Source organism: Lygodium microphyllum, chromosome 16, assembly GCF_053477565.2.
Source record: "Lygodium microphyllum isolate KBCC chromosome 16, Lygodium_microphyllum_v1.1.10, whole genome shotgun sequence".
Taxonomy (NCBI): Eukaryota; Viridiplantae; Streptophyta; class Polypodiopsida; order Schizaeales; family Lygodiaceae; genus Lygodium; species Lygodium microphyllum.
Window position 1 is genome coordinate 77,074,065 of NC_141150.1, and position 14,417 is coordinate 77,088,481.

The 14,417-nt window shown below is 41.4% G+C and overlaps 1 protein-coding gene and 1 pseudogene across 2 annotated transcripts in view; both read right to left on the reverse strand.

The window, feature by feature from the left end:
• Positions 1-1,289: 1,289 nt before the first annotated feature.
• LOC148023000 (TLD-domain containing nucleolar protein) overlaps positions 1,290-14,417 on the reverse strand; it is a 51,426-nt gene continuing 38,298 nt past the window's right edge. Inside the window, exon 8 of one of the 2 annotated variants that reach the window (XM_087695972.1) lies at positions 1,290-1,390. The gene's annotated coding sequence lies outside the window, so the exon portion shown is untranslated. Of the gene's footprint in view, positions 1,391-4,964; positions 5,131-14,417 lie in introns of those variants that run through there. The other variant, XM_087695973.1, reaches the window with a different exon arrangement.
• LOC148023001 (small ribosomal subunit protein uS9-like) lies at positions 6,209-7,939 on the reverse strand (annotated as a pseudogene).

Here is a 14,417-nt window from a genome sequence, read left to right on the forward strand (position 1 = left end):
GAGCTAGGAAGAATGTCTCTAGCCTCTTATAGATTTTATATCAAATAGACAGAGAGATGAATCTAAAATGAAGGCATGAAACCACTAAGCTCTAGTACGATCATTAGATTTTTTAAAACGACATCCTCAATACTTCAATTGACTCAATTGAAAGTAGGTGATAAGGAAATGACCAAACAATTGATTGGAAAAGGCTCACAATCAAGTAGATTGTAGTGAAAGCAAACAACATAATAACATTAGGAGTAATTGGACACATTCATGGATATTATTATGAATGTAGAGGACTATTGTTCTACATAAAATTTGCATATCCATGAAAATTGACCTAGTCCTAGGTAAAGTAAGATCTAGATTATCCAAATAGTAAGGATGTGGATTACAAAGTAGGGAAACAACTTTGTTGGAGATGTGGGAGAAGTAGGTAGTTGATGTTGGGGTGCCTATATCTCAACATAAAATATGAATTTTCTTGATCCCAATGGTCAAAATTTGGAGAGTGATGTTGGGAATATTTTTATCTATTCATATAAAAAAAAGTTCACGGTTGGATAAGCTCAATTAACTTACACTGTTGCAGGGAGTTTAGTAAACTAAAATCAAGCATGAGATATGGGAATGATTTTCCCATGATATTAGGTTATTTGAGATTCAAACACTCTCTCAACCTTCTCTCTCTCAAGCCCACACTTCTCTATCCACTCCAATCTATATAGTTATAAGTTGTAGATAGCAATAGCACATGTTACGCATGTAACATTAGGTTTTTGCATGTTACCCTCAAGTACTCATCTTATATACTCTAATAGCATTGCTATTTAAACTTGAAATATCCATTTTATTATCTTTAGTCCAAAATAATCAAAAAAAAATTCATACTAATATCGTATCATACCTTATAAAATCTTAAGGAACCATTTAATACCGCATTTTATCGTATCGTACATTTCATACTTGACAACTATACGCTTAGATTAGCACAAGAGATTAGAGAATCTCAATTATACTCCATTCATTTACAATAAAAGCAAAATAATTACTGCAAGGAGTGTCAATTTTAAGACTAACAGACTGTCCATTGTCTAAGACTAACTTTGCAATTTCAATTTATGTGAATTTTATACATGCTATAATTATTGTTAAATCAAGTTTGTACCACACTGTCTGAGGAGCAAGGTTGGTTTCAAAAGGCGTAAATAAGCTCCTTCTCAACAAGATTTGACTAGCAAGTATCTCATAGACTATCCTCCTTTTGAAGCTATATCTACATAAAAATACAAGAACTGCAAGCAAAACTAAGTAAACTGCAATGACCTTAAGAGCCTTAAAAAGGCAAGTGTCTCATAGACTATTCTTCTTTTGAAGCTATACCTACATAGAAATACAAGAGCTGCAAGCAAAACCAAGTACACGACAACCACCTTAGAGCCTTAAAAAGACAATCTAAAAGTAAACTTCCTAGCAAATAGTTTTACCCCTCTTACACAACTATTCTTCAAAAAACTATATTTGGGCTTGCCCCATGATCCCTAGCCGCCTTTAAAGCTCAATCGACCTACATCACAAGCTTAATGCAACCCCCACTACCAATCAAACACAAGTACTTGCAAATTGTTGGGCTCCAAGATCCACATGGTGCCAAATCAAGATGTTTTAAGAAAATTAAAATTTGAATTACATATTACCTTGCATCAACATAATTCAAAGCACTAGGTGAAATCGCCAACATGAAGGTAGCTAAAAAAGGGAGCAAATGGACACTTCATTAACGCAATAAAATCATCATAAAGAAGTTCAAAAATCCTAAGCACTAAATTGTAATGTACTCATTATGTGTTTAGAAGCTTCTATAGCTTTAAAAATTGGGTTTTACTTATGTCATTTGCATGTCAAAGTGAAATATAACTAAAATCTTAATGTGTTGCCTATATACCTAGACAAATTTCAAACACCACTACAATAAAAAAACCACCTTCTAATTTATTGTTCCAAGCCTTTTGGTGGATTCAAAGGAGACTAGTGACTTTTGTCAAAAGCCAACTCTATTTACAAAGACTCTAATACTTAGCCATTCGTGGGAGCTCCCCTTTTTTTGTCACATATTAAATAAGTTACCAGCTTAGAGCCTAATTAGATCATCAAGTGTATGCTCTCATGAAGCTAAGGCGAAGATTTTAAAATTAAAAGGATAAACTCTTATGTTATTAAAGATGGATTTCTTTTGATGGAGAACAAGTTATGTGTTACTAAAGCTTTTAAGCCCAATGTAATGGAAGAATATCATACAACTCCTTGCATGACTCTGTTGAAGATAGAGATGGCAGCTCCAAGCTCAATAAACAGAGTGAGCAGTAGAGAGAGAGAGTGAAAGTGAGAGTATAGACACAGCTTGACATGCGATTAGATTCAAAGTATGTGAGTGAAAGTACAAAAGTACAAGCCTTAAGACCTAAGGGTTGTATAAGTGCCTTAAGGTGCGTTCACAACCGAAAGTGTGGTAAGTATAGAAAATAATATGACTAGGAAAAAAACCTCTTATAGAGAGTAAAAAGTGCCCCAATGTCCTACTGTAGATCATCGGCACTCCTTTGTGAGCGTAGGTCTAAGTCCAACCTAACAAACCCCCTAGAGTCAAAAGTGATCAATATACAAGGATCATCCACCAAAGGAGATCAAATTTAAAGCATAGCGAAACGCTTCAAATTTGCCAGGAGGAAGAGTTTTGGTGAAGATGTCCGCCACATTGTTGTTGGTAGGACAATTGACAAGGCCGATATCCCCTGCATGTAGCCTCTCTCTGACAAAGTGATAATCTATCTCTGTGTATTTCGTACATGCATGAAACATTGGGTTCCATGCCAATGGCACTCTGACTCTCAATAAACAAAGAAGTAGGCTTCATGATAGATACATCAAGATCAGCCAACAAATGTCTCAGTCATACACATTCAACTATAGCAATGAAAGCTACCTTATATTCAGCTTCACAAGACAATGTGGCAATAGTGGATTGTTTCTTGCTAAGCCAAGAAAAGCAAGATGAGCCAAGGAAGAAACAGTTTCCACTTGTAGAGTGACTTGAATCAAAATCATCAGCCCAATCGGAGTCACTGTAAATATATAACTACAGCGGCTCCCCCTTGGCATAAAGCAATCCAAGAGTCTTGGTGTCCTGCAAGTAACGAAAAACACGCTTCACAGCTTGACAATGTGACTTACATCGGTTATGCATATATCTGTTCAAGGCTGAAACTACAAACTGAATATCTGGCCCTGTGTTGTATAAATAAATAAGGCATCCAACTATTGGAGCATATGTATGAATGTTAAACAAATCACTGTCATCATGCAAAAATAGCTTGAGTCCACTCTCCATCAATGTGCCAATTGGCTTGCATCCTGGAAGCCAAATCTCTCAAGGAGTTTACAAATATATCTGGACTATGACAATCCAATGCCTCTGGTATCATGAATAAACTGAATGCCCAAGTAGTAATGCTAAGGTCCCAAATTTAACATTTCAAAAGTTTATTGCAAATTTTTCTTGAATGCTAAAATCTGATCAGCATGCATCCTTGTGAGCAAAAGATTATCCACGGCTGGAGCAAGCACTACAGGATGGCCGCCCCACTAGACTGGCCAGTTTGACGTGGAGTTGCTCAATAGATTAAGAAAGGCTGAGACTGAAGCTAGCATGGGAACTGCTTCATTGAATCCTCGTGTTCTGATACAAAATGTTGAAGATAGGGATGGCAACTCCAAGCTCAATATATAGAGAGAGAAGTAGAGAGAGAGAGAGTGTGTGTGTGTGTGTGTGTATGTGTAAACACACCTTGATACGCGATTAGATTCAAAGTGTGTAAGTGAAAGTACAAAAGTACAACCCTTAGATCTTAGGGTTGTGTAAGTGCCTTGAGGTGCATTCACACCCGAAAGTGCGGTAAGTGACCGAATTATATAACATAAACACACAAATAGAGAATAATGTAACTCGGGGGGAAAAACCTCTCTTACAAAGAGTAAAAAGTGCCCTTATATTCTACTGCATATCACCGACGCTCCTATGTGAGCGTAAGCATAAGTCAAACCCAGCAAGCTCATCGTGGCAATTGAGCCAAGACACTTGAAATGTATTTCTTTTAGCCAAGTATTCGACGAGACATTGAACAATTTATCAAAGAATGTCTTGTGTACCAAAAGATTAAGTTTGATTGCCAAATGCCTACAAGGCTTTTGCAACCATTACCGATTCCAAGCCAATCTTCGAAAAGCATTGCTATGGATTTTATTTTTGACTTGCCAAAATCAGCAAGCAGCAATGATGGCATACGACTATTATTGACAGATTTAGCAAACAAGCTTGTTTTATTCCAGTTAAGAAGACTATCAAATCTCAATATATGGCAAAAATATTTATTCAACAAATCTTTAAGTATCATGGGTTAGCACAATCCATCGTGGATGATAGAGATCCATGAACCACTAGTCTCTTTTGGTGAGCTCTTTCTGAAATTTGGATATAAAGTTTACATTTTATTCTTCTTATCATTCTCAAACAGATAGTCAAAGTGAGATAGTCAATCTCACAATATTGGATATGCTAAAGTGCTATTGCCATGAAGCCAACAACAATGGAAAAAACAATTGTCTTTGGTAGAATATATTTATGACAAAACAGTTCATACTCCTATAGGTAAAGCACCATTTAAGATCATATATGAAAAATCACTCTTATATCTATTCTCAAAATAAAAGAGGAGATATTTCATGCCGATGAGTTCATGCATAATAAGGATACAACTTTCGCCCAAGTTAGACAAGCTATCCAAAGATCTCAAGAAAAACAAAAAAAAAAAACAGATAAGAACCGAAGGCAATTGATTTTACAAGGAGATTGGGTGTGACTGAAATTTAACAAAGTTTCTCTAAGAAGCTCTAACAAGCCTTCATCTCAAGTCACTAAGCTCACAACAAGAAATTATGTACCATTTTAAGTCACTAAAAAAGTTAATGATGTTTGTTATAGGTTACAACCTCCAAAGCATTGGAGAATTCACAATGCTTTTCATATTCATCTTCTGAAGCCTTATGAAGAGCCTCCACCATTGAAACATGTAATAGAGGATCCACCTGAAGTAGGTGAACAAGAGGGGATACTTCAACCAAAGCAAATAGTCTTTCATATGATCAAGAAACAAGGAATAAACATTTCTATATCAATTGTTACCAAGACATATTGGCTCAATGATTTCAAATTAATTTGATACTCGTGTACTTTGAAATGTGATTTGTATTGTTTAAGTGTTTCAAAATATGATTAAATATTCATCTTTCTATTTAAGGGTGGCTAATGACTAGAACATCCTATAATTATACTTAGGTCGCCATTAACGAGATACCCAAAAGAAATTAAAAGTTTAATCGAGCGGTCAGATTGACCTGAAAGCTCTGATGACTAAGACTTTTACACTTAAATAGTCACATTGATTAGAAGCCCATATAATGAGTGGTTTTAGAAAATGAAACCAAATGCTCATGATCGAAGAAACAAACCATGAACTGGTGAACCTATATAATAAAGCTCTCCAAAAGCTAAATTCAAAGACTCCTAAAATTTAGGAGGTTACTATTTTTGAAAGTTGCTTAAATGGAAATTTTATTCGTGTCAAAGGCTCTGGAAATTTGCAGCAATTTTGTCGTCGGTAGCTATCTCAAATTCTTAACCATTTGAGAGGTTTTTAGAGTAGAAGGTTTGAAAGCTTCTTTCTCTAGAAACGTGACATGTGGCATCTAAAAAATGACATGTGTCATTTTGAATAGACAAGTAACCCTGCACTTATCATTTTCAATAAACACTTGTCATTTTTAGCCTTGATTTTCCACTTTTGAACACCTCTCATGCTGAAATTTCAGCCACATACTTTGTACTCTCTTATCTCTCTCTCATCCAAGAAGCACTTTTTCTACTTAGTTTGATCTAATCCAAGCACTAAAAAAAACAATCAGCTTGCTGCTTGGAGTTTACAGAAAATAGGGTTTCCAAACTCTAATTTTCAAAATTCAACAAATCAACCCTTTTGTATATGGTTCAAGCACTTGGTGTTCGTGGTTTGTTTCAATAAATTCATGTAAAGGAGGGGGGGCCCCGGTTCCCCTCTCAATGTGGTGTCAACTTTCTCTCTCTTTTTTTTTAGTGAGAAAGGCAGATGTAATACTGGTTTGACTAAATGTCTGAATTACTTTAAATTTTCTCTTACAGCGAAGATGCTTTGACAACAGCATCAAAGCCAGGCATAGAGCCTCAAATTAGAAAGTTTTTCTACATCTGAAATTAACACCAAAAAACCACACAGAACGGCTGATAGCCATGAGCAGAGCATTGGCCTGACCAATACATCTTTCAGAACCAAAACGCAGCCTTAATAGTAAGACTTCTGGAAGCGGGCACGAGCATCTCTTCGTCCAAACTTCTTAGGCTCGCAACGACGAGGATCAGCAACAACGAGTAGAGTACGGTCATACCTGACTAAGATGTCCCTGATCTCCTTCTTGGACTGCTAATCCACGTACTTCTGGTAGAAGGCCACAAGAGCCTTGGCGTTTCTCTAGCGGATGGCATAGATTTGCGAAGTGTGGCCTCCTCCCCGCACGCGGATGTGCATGTCGACAGTGGAGAACCTGTTACGGCCGAGCACGAGCATCGGCTCGAAGACCTTGTAGCGCAGGATCTCCGGCTCGATGAGCTCGATCGGACAGCCATTGATCTTAATGAGGCCTCGCCCCCGCTTGCAATGGCAGACAGCCACGGCCGTCTTCTTGCGGCTGAAACATTGCACTGACTCGACGGCAGCGATGTCGAAGAGGGAGGTCTCCACCCAGCAAGGCGGCAGCAGAGAAACAAAAAATTCTTAGAAAAAGGCCTCAATCTCATCTCTCTCTCTCTCTCTCTCTCTCTCTCTCTCTCTCTCTCTCTCTCTCTCTCTCTCTCTCTCTCTCTCTCTCTCTCTCTCTCTCTCTCTCTCTCTCTCTCTCTCTCTCTCTCTCTCTCTCTCTCGTTTTTATGGTGATAATTAATCGAGTTGGTTAAGTTCAAAGTATTGTCATTCTCATGTTATTCCCTACACTTACAATTTCATGAGATAAACTACTACATAGGCTATAGACACTGGAGATCCAAACGGTCATGATTTAGGGTACCTATGTACTATATGAGAGAGTGGTGGGTAGAATGAGATGCCCAAGAGGACTTTCAAACATGATCTCTAACACCATTGGAATAAAGCAGGGAAATCCTTCGTCACCTACACTCTTCGGTCTCTACATCAATGAGAAAGAAGATAACATCACACGAGGCGTTGATGGGGTGGAGCTAGCAGGTGTATTGGTCTCTACCATGCTTTATGCTGATGATATTGTTCTGGTCTCTGAATCACAAGAGGGTCTATAGCAACATCTCCATGCCCTTCATGACTTTTCTACACAATGTGGATTGATAGTTAATCTTAGGAAACCCAAGATCCTGATCTTCACACATCGGCCCTAGTGAGGAGGGGATCAATCTTCACCCTAGGAGTTGTGGACAAGTGGAGGTTGTGGGCATGTACATCTATCTAAGAGCCACTTCCACTATATCCGCCAGGAGATTCACCACGGCACAAGTAGCCAGAGACTTACTCACATGATGATACGCAGCATTGTCCATGATGAAGAAAGAGCACCGCCACGCACACGTCCAAGAGTTTCACACATGGAGGTGGCTATTTAACACATTAGTTACACAAGCCATGATGTATGGTACGCCTACTTGGACCCTTGGCTTGGCTACATACCAATGGACATAGATCAAGAGACCACAAATCATCAGGCTCTCATAGATGATCCGCAGCAAACCATCAATACCACAAGAGATTATTAGAGCTGAGTTTGCTATACCCCCCATGCTGATGGAGACCCTTTTTCAAACCATCAGCCCTTGGGTAACTTTTATTCTTGGACTTGGCCATAGCTATTTGATCCATGTTTGTGGGGCTGACTGTCTTATCATTTTTATTTTTACTAGTTGTATTTCTTTCTATCAATATGCTTTCATACAGTAATTTATTTTATAGAATGAGTTCTTGTATTTGATGGGCTAGGTCACCCTATCCCATGGTTGCCAATGAGAGTGGATCTCACAGATCAAATTCTAGCCATTTTATGGGTTTTTCAAAGCACCCTTGAAGGTTCCATAACTCATTTGGAGCATAAAATGAAGAAAGAAGACTCAAATGAAGCCCATTTTACTAGGCCATGGAGGCACAACATGTAGAATTTTAGAGCCGAAGGAGGAATGGCATTGTGAGAAGTGGAGAATCGGCCAAACATGTGTTTGCATTAAAACATTATATTTGGACCCAAAATTTATATCAAAATATCTTAGTTTGTGTGGAAATGCAATGTGGGTAGCCAAAGAGGTCAATGTGTGGCCAATATTTGAAGGGTTAGGACTAATTGTAAGAGTCATATATACACAGAGTATGTGATATGCATCCAAATAGACTACTTGAGAGAGCCTTTGAGGCCTCTAGGCAACTACCTAAGGCAAGACAGGAAACTTCACAATATGCACAGGTTGAGCAATGTCTTACAAGATATGGGACCATCTCCCTCCCTTTCAGTATGACCCTGACTCCCCCTTCATACACCTCTCCCACACAGAGAGGAACTTGGTCATGCAGCAGCAGGACCTTTACCAATTATACATACAGCATACATGGATTTTTCCCGGGCAGCCCCTTCCCCCAAAGATGTTGTACTATAGAGCCCACTTCATGAAGACTACAATAGATGGCTTCATTGAGAGACATGCATACCCAGATGTATGCATGTCACATGAGAGACAAGTAGCCATTGGTCAAATCAGGGTATCCTCTCAATAACATGAGATTGAGACCAGGAGGGTATTCCACATTCCCCGAGCTAGGTGGATTTGCAAGCTATGAAAGAGGAGGTGGACAGAGAGGAGCTCTATATCCGCAAATGTACAGCTGATAGCACAATCTAAGCCAAGTACCCCCTGCTATTTAGAGAAGACACCTCCGTCAAACTAGTCATGGAGTCTATATATCAATGCCAGCTGGGGCGATTTCTAGTCAAGTTTCAGAGGATCCGCACATCACTACTACAAGCTAACACTACACAAAGAGGGGGATGTCAATCATAGCTCACTGTATTTTTTCCAAACAGTGACCACACACACAGCACCCACACACAGAGGGATGACAGTCCAGAGAACAGAGGAGATCAGAGCAATATGCCACCCGTGGATACAGGAATACTAGACACAAATGCTACATTAGCGAGAGATCACAGAGATCCACCAGCAACATGAGCAATAGCTATCAGAGTTGAGGACCCAATCCAAATGCTACCCTCATACTATCCCATCGAGGATGTGTATGACATACTCTATCCACTAATCCTGATTGGGTGGAACTAGGTATAGGAATATCATTCAACCACACAACTAGACATGTACTACCTCATCCTTCCATCGTATCCCCATATGAGCACTATCTTGTTTTGTATATCACCTTAGCTTCTTTTCACAATATATCACTAACCATCTTTTAGAACCTCACAATTTGTTATCCAGTGACAACCAACATTGTACATGGTTTTATCTCATAGGTTGATTTTGGCCTCAAAAGACATTAATCTCTCTCTCTCTCTCTCTCTCTCTCTCTCTCTCTCTCTCTCTCTCTCTGTGGGACGTGAAATTTTTTTCGCTCTAGTTAACGTTTGGATTAATTTTTAATCAAATGTTTTAAGTATATGTTGCACATGTGAAGTGGAACTGAGACCATTTCATATTTATGAGCCAAGGACCCAAGGAAATCAATGGATGTCAAAGGCAAAAGTTGTCTCAAGTAATGTTACACAAATACCAGGTAATATCAAATGCCAGAAATTGACCTAAGACATTTTATTAGCCATAAGTGGCAATCTTGATGACACTAGGGATTTGGCATTCATTTGTACTTAATGTCAATCTGAGGGCTAAAGAAGACTCGACAACAATTGGGAGATGAATTGTCCTAGGCAATTCAATTATTGGCTCGTCAGAATAATTTCTCAAGCACTATAATAATTATTAAATCAATTTTTAAAATTTCTAGGCTGAAAATTAATTTATTAATGTTGATAATGCTGAAAAATGGGATTAGAAGGCTATCACTTGGCAAAACTTACCCATGCAAGTGAAAAAGACGTTTTTGAAACTAGGGGAGAGATAGCAAGAGGGTCGTTCTAGCCTTGTGCAAGCTGAGAGACACAAAGAGAAGGCTGCCATAGTTGCTACAACAATTGACACGCCATTTTCAGCCAGCAAGGGACCCTTTGGGAGCTAGCAGCATGCCCTAAAGATACTACAGTCGTAGGCGACAACAGTTTGAGGGTTCTTTCAGCCAAATAAGCATTACATACGGTGTGTTCCATCAATGGAGACAACTTTCATGACTATCTAGACAAGGCACCAGCTGATTTCTTCCCTTCTCCCACAATGGAAGTCTGAATTTTCTCTCTATTTAGCATTCTCTCTCATTCTCCAACCTTGCTCAAAATATTTCAGCATTCTAATCCCTAGAGGCTGAGAAATTGCATTTTTCTCTATTGTAAACCCTAATTTACAAAGCAAAAATTAGGGTTTAACAATAACCTCGAGAAGTGTGCCAAAAGATTGAAGCCTCAAGACTTGAATTTCCAGGAATGAGAATTAATTCTTAGCAAGATTCAAGTGAAGAACCAGTCAACATTCTAATTTGGGGCAAATTTCGTTTCCCAAAGAGTCGATGAATGCCTAAGCAAATCAAAGGACAAATCAATTTGAAGACTTGTTGGTCATTATTGACAGCAAGGAACTTTTCAATTGCAAAGGGGATTGAGGAAATCCCCTTGCATTCAGATTCAATTGCAATAAAGATAAAGAAGTACCAAAAGGGGCGCTAGTTTTGGGACCAATAGGGTGTCCAATGTCCAAGATTGATTGATAATTGTTTGTGTCCCAACGGTGTCCAATGTCCAAGATTGATTGATAATTGTTTGTGTCCCAACATTTCATACATTATTGCTTGTTGTAATTAAGTTATAATCAGGTTATTACAACCCCTCCATGTAAGGAACGCTGGTTTCACGCCCCCCTCCAAAACAAAATAGCTTTAGCATATTTCTTTTGGTGATGAAGGCGCCATGCCATGGATTTCTTTTTGTGCCGACAACTTCCCGAGGTTGATTGTAACTACAAAATTTGATTAGTGACATTGTCCTATATACCTCGCCCCCCCCCCCCCCCCAACACCCGTCAGGTACCTCCGACCACCCTACCATCCTTCGATCCTTCCCCTCCCCACCATCACCCCCACCGAATAGTCCCCCCCCCTCCCCCCCCTCCCGGATCCCCACCCAATACAAATGACCATTCCCCCACCCATCCCCACCCAATACAAAATACCATTCCCCCACCCATCCCCCCCCTCCCACAGGAGGTGAGGAGTCCCAGACGCCAACATCCTCCACCCACCGGTAGTCTAGCCCCCCCACACAGCCACCAATTCATCCGTCCATGCCGTCCATCACACTTTCCCGAGACAGGCACAACTGCTACTACAGGAGTTTTTTCGCATTGGGCCATGGTCTTACTTGAGACTTGCGGAGCGCGGAGTGTTCCCACTACCCCTGGAGGTGGAAATCTTCATGGTACGCAAGTCTAGGAGCAGCAAGGTCCATCTACTAGCACCACCGGACGGACCAAACTACGCCTTCTTCCTTCAGTCCTCTCACACAGGAGACTGGACGACGACTCAAATAGAGGACGAGGTGAAGACCCAGGTGGCAAACCACATCTATTAGTGGATGGGAAAAGGTGGCAAACCACATCTATCAGTGGATGGGAGAAGGTGGACTGGCACTTTTCTCCCAACAATGGCCGGGTTGCATGATGGACATCAACTGATGGGCTGGGACCAAGGTCCCTCATCTGAGCATTATCTTTCGAGCCCCTCCGCAGTGGAGAGCATCGATGGATGTGATCGAATGGCCCCTAGCACAGGCGGGCCTGTTTCTACCAATGTACGAAGTCTTGCCTCTCAGCCTGGTTCATAGACGCCCTAGTGGTTCCACCAAGCGCATCCGTCACACCCATCGTCCGCCCGAGGGCTACCATGGGAAAATGGAATTCGCCATCCAGGACGGCATCAAAGCGTATATGTATACCTCATAGTTTCTCTTTTTCGTCAACAGCTTCCACACCGAACAAATGCTTGTTCGGTCAGTCATAGGTCTCCCCATGAGTTTACACCTTGCATCCTGGAATGTGAATAGCCTCCCCTATAGTGGAACACGTGGTTCCAGGAAGAAGATTCTTCGGTAGTAGCTAAAGCCTGCTACCCTTGCCAAACGGATCGACATCTTACTTCTACAGGAGCACAAGCTCACTCCCACCCAGGCCCAACAAGTAGGGAAGGTACTCCCGAGCAGCTCACACACTTACTGGGAGCACCCCATTCGTGCCCACGGCAGGACTGGAGGCATATGCACCTCTATTGGCCAAAGTCTCACCGCCTGTGTACAAGACCACGGGACGATAGTGATGGGGAGGGTTCTACATATCAGATTGGATATTGGGGACTCACGTCTTGGAGTCCTCAATGTTTATGCCTTTACGGAGGTTAGGGCACATATCAAATTCTAGGTGGAGATCACAGATGGACTCCCAAAGGTGGACTCCTGGATTGTTGGAGAAGACTTCAACAACCTGGAGGCTTTAGAGGACTAGCAAGGCAGATGCAGAAACTACCAAGGCATGGTTGGGGAGGAGCAAGAGGCATGGGAGGTCTTTCTACTGACAATAGGACCACGCGATGCCTGGAGAGACCCTGCCTTTCACAAGAGGGAGAGGTCGCTGGACTTCTCTTGGGGATACAAGCGGCTAGGTGTGTCAAAAGATGACATACCAGCGAGACAGTAGGATTGGCAAGGAGGAACACGGAGTGAACTCGACAAACATGGAGAAGAGAAGAGAAGAGAAAAGAAACTCTGATGAATGGAATGATGAAGTTTCGAATCATGAAGTGAATGTGATACAAGGGACCAAGGGCACCGTAGCACAAGGAAGATGATGAAGACAACCATGAACCACGAACCGCAGTGTCCTCCTGAAGGGGTGTGAGGGTAGTGGAGAGGCTGGAGAGCAGAGGTGACGGACTGAATGAATCAGCCGTGAGGAATGAATGAGAGAGTGGCCTATAAATAGGCACAGTCAGTATAGGATGGCGCCCCTTTTTGGGGCGGCAAACCCTAAATGCAAAATGCAAAAACGCAAAAACACAAACTATGGGTGAAGGGTAGATGAAGGGTTTCTCAATACCCCCTCTCAAGCCCAAAAAGGGAAATAAGAGAAGAGTGAGTTGGAGATGCAATGCTACATGCTGAAGAATGCTCATGCAGCAGGTGCCACTTGGAGAGTGTCCCTCGTGGAAAAATTGTTCACTCGCCTAAGCGCCCTAGTACAAAGATGATGAAAACATGCAATGCATAGGAGGAATGTCGGACTTTATGTGGTACCGAGAACCATAAGGATATGCCCGTACTCAATCTCGGGAGGTGGCTCCATGCTAACCAAGGAAGGAAGGCAAGAAGAAGAGGAGGAAGAAGATGTATAGGATCCCTAAGATCCAAGATTTTCACTGGAAAGGAAATCTGCAGTAAAGACCAATAGACAGAGTGAACTGGAGAACCCAAAACACAACCACGGGAGAGAAGCCACTAGCTCCGTGCATCCATGCTGGAAGGAATACGAAGGCCTCGTCACCAAGTCGCGACTGAACCTCCGAGGTCTCGATCTAGGTGGTACCTGAAGATCTTGGATATCAATAGAAGAGATGACTAGTCGAAGACAGCCACCCTAAGAAAGTAGAGGATGCGTGAAGAACTTCATGTGGAGTAGGTTTCCCCTCTGAGGTGGGAGGTGGAGGGGCCCCCGCTAAAGTCGAAGAAGAAGTAGATGCCCCTCTGAGAGCAAAGAAATAACATCCCCCTCTGAAGTAGATAGGGAATCCAAAAACTCATGGATCGCGGACTCCGAAATGTCTGATGACGAAGGTGTTAGCAGAGTATTTGTCAGCTCATGTGTGAGTCTGAGCTTGATCTGGGCTGGGCATTTTTTATTAGGTATTTTAGGTATTTTTCTGGTGTGGCATTTTATGCCAGTGGAGCATTTTATGCACCAGTCGGCCAGCTTTAATGCTGTCCGACCAGCATTATTGCTCCCCACTTTTTCAGCCTATTTATACTCAGTGGCTCCTCCTCAGTCAGTCACTTCATCTTCACCATCTGCAGACTCTGTGGAGAGAGGAGCCAGTGCCAGTGCCCACGCAGCCAGT